General features: G+C 53.2%; 1 pseudogene; it reads left to right on the forward strand.

Annotated features, from left to right (window-relative positions):
- Positions 1-1,124: 1,124 nt before the first annotated feature.
- Positions 1,125-1,304, forward strand: LOC119858151 (annotated as a pseudogene).
- The last annotated feature ends 1,849 nt before the right edge of the window (positions 1,305-3,153 follow it).

Raw genomic sequence — 3,153 nt, forward strand, 5'->3', positions numbered from 1 at the left:
CTTATCAGTGTATCTACACTGCAGTCACTGGGCATGATTGCAGCTGGAGCTGTCATACCCAGGCTAGCTTTAATTTAGCTAGCTTGTATCCTGGAGCAAGGAAGAGACTGTTAGGTTGAAATCTGTTTTGATATGGTTTCTCCAGTCTCCATCTTGGATTAGCTAAACAACAACTAGGACTCCATTTTGAACACCTTCCTTCATGGAGAGTTTGGCCCCCTTTTTCACATTAGTGCGGGAAAAGGTTAGATCAGTTAGATCATGTGACAGCCTAGTCTGCTCAGCAACCACATGTTACTTAAGGGGTAGCTCAACTGTTACTCTGGGCTGTCCAGCTGAGTGGCAGACAGTCTCTCACATTAGGAGCCAGTGGAGGTGAGCCTAGTGTGACCAGATGTCTGGATTTAATAGGGACAGTCCCAATTCTTGGGTCTTTTTCTTATATAGGCTTCTATTATCTCTCACCCTGTCCCAATTTTTCACATTTGCTGTCTGGTCACCCTAGGTGACCAGACCAGGACTTGCAGTTAGTGATACCAAATCTCATCCAGTTCCAGCTTCAAGACTTACCTGCATGCACCCGTTCTAACATCCACTGAGGAAGCGTCCACATACTACCATGCAGGATGACACCTTCAAGAATGGAAGAAAGAAGAGTGTTATGTGAAGTATTATTTTCTGCTGTAGGTTATTGAATCAAATACTGTGGCTGGATTTTTCTAAGATGAATAATTTTAGGACTGTTAAAGGAACACCATCAACTTATAATCACAGTAGTCTCTGGAATGCATTTTACCCTATTTTTACGAGTACCAATTAAGATTCCTGTAACTGAAATTCAAGAAAACATTATTATTTCTTTTAATTTTACAGTTTGCTACTTTGGACCCTATGCAACCCTATTCCTACTTAGCAAAGCACTTAACCACTTGCTTTAGTTAACATCATTTGGACTTACTCATGTGCTTAAATGCTTTGCTGTATTGAGGCCTTTCTGCGTGTGACAACACTTTGTGACTAGTCAGTTTCATGGTTTCCTCTGTAAAGTCAGTCAGGCAATCATGCAAATGTTTATGTACAAGACTTTAATGAGACTAGGCTTGTGAGTAAAGTTACCCATGTTCACAGGTTTTTGGCTCTATGAGCTAAGATCAAGTGTAGTATCTGTTCTTATCAGTTTAATCTCTTTTGATGAACACTTGCAACACCTGCTCTGAAGATGGATTCTCCTGCTGCCATTTTGAAAAAATTGATGATGCTTTGAAGATGTATTCTGCTGCTGCTACTTTGGAAGGAAATCCTCTCTCTGCTCCTAAGACATCCCCAGCTGCACCGTGTACCACCACCACTGCTGCTCCACAGAAGGTCTCTCGGACAATGACTACAAAGAAGATCCTAGGGGCCTCCAGGAAATTGAAGACCAGCAGCACGAAGGGGAAGAACGGTGGCTGCTCGAAGGACCCCCTCCGAGATGCTGTTCCAGTAAGATCCTGAGGCCGGCTTGTTGGGACATCGCAACCAGAAGGAAATCCCCCCCGCTCCTCAGCAGCACCAGCCGCCGAGGGACAGCCCCCCCGCCTTACAGCAGCTGCCGATGGAGAGCCCCCCCCACTCTCCAACAACACCAGCCACCAATGGAGAGCCCTCCCACTCTACAGCTGCAAGATGCTCTGAGGCGACCACCTCCCACCCCGCAGCTGCCCAGGTACCTGATGCTGGTGGTGATCTCGCTGCTCTACACACCATTAAGAGAGGAATCTCCATAGCTGGGACCAGCATCTCTCCAGAGACCACCCAGAGGGTCACCAGCACCTTGCTGGATGTCTGCCCAGCCTCAGAAACCATCTAGAGGGACCCCAGGACCTTCAGGATGCCTGCCCAGCTGGACCTCTCGACCCCACCCACCCACACCAGGATGAACCAGCCAGCGATACCGCTGATGCTGCTGGAACCCCCCCGCTGCAAGGTAATGAGAACACCATCTACCTGCAGTACCCCCTCGCTGCGGACGTGCTCATCTGCCCCATTTGCACTCTGCCCCAAAGCTTCCACCTCCTCAGTGGCGTCACCAAGCACTTGAAGAGATGTCACAGCAAGTGGGTCACCTTCAGCTGTGCCCTCTGCAGCCTGCCCTTCAAGACGCAGAAGCAATGCAAGACGCACCAAGTTGCCTGCAGGAAACGCCTCAAGGGAACAACACAGTCTCCTGCCCCGACTCCCAGCCCTCCTGCTGCGCGCTGGCCCACTGCTCCAGAGCCTTGCAAGCCGTCAAGAAGCCTGCCCCCATCGCCAGGCCAGCTGAACGGGATGCTGCGATCAAGAAGGTACCTGCTGCCTTGGGGAACATCACCCAGGTCCTCACCAACAGGAGGCCCATCTCACCCTCTCATGTCGCCAAGCAAATCTCCATACTGAGACAACTCAGTGCTACCTTGCCACCTGTCCAGCACGTCCCCTTCCCCAGAAGGATCAGCACCCCACCACGCATAGCTGCTCGAGATCCTGTCGCTGGAAGAGCCAGCACCGCCCCTCGGACCGCCCTGCAAGCTCCAACCGCCAGAGGAGCCAGAGCCACACCTCAGACCACCCTATGAGCTCCAGCAGCCAGAGGAGCCAGTGCCAAGCCTCAGACCACCCTGCGAGCTCCAGCCGCTGGAGGAGCCAGTGCCAAGCCCCAGACCGCCCTGCAAGCTCCAGCTACCAGAGGAGCCAGCGCCACACCCCAGACCGCCCTGCGAGCTCCAGCCGTCACTGGAGGAACCAGCCCCACAGCCACACCAAAGCACCGGATCTTTCATCGCCAGATGGCCCAGCACGGCCCCCAAGTCCATTCTGTGGGACACGGCCTACGGGAGATCTCCCGCTCCAGCAGCAACCACCCAGGCAGCAGCCACTCCTAGAAGGACCAGCGGTGTCCCAGCAACCCCCGAGCCGGACCGCGTCTCTCTGACCACCAGCAACGCCACCATCCCGCCAGAGATCCCGCCCCAGCACCCAACCGAAGGAAATCCTGACCCACGAGATAGGTGGCAGGCCAACCATGCAGGCTTTGAGCCTGCACCAGACGAGGTCGAGGACCATGAGGGCCAGCAGCTGATGGTGAGGGCTGCCACTCCATGGCAGACTGCCTGGACCGAGAAGCTACAAGCGGCA

Source organism: Dermochelys coriacea, chromosome 6 (genome assembly GCF_009764565.3).
Source record: "Dermochelys coriacea isolate rDerCor1 chromosome 6, rDerCor1.pri.v4, whole genome shotgun sequence".
NCBI classification, from domain to species: Eukaryota; Metazoa; Chordata; order Testudines; family Dermochelyidae; genus Dermochelys; species Dermochelys coriacea.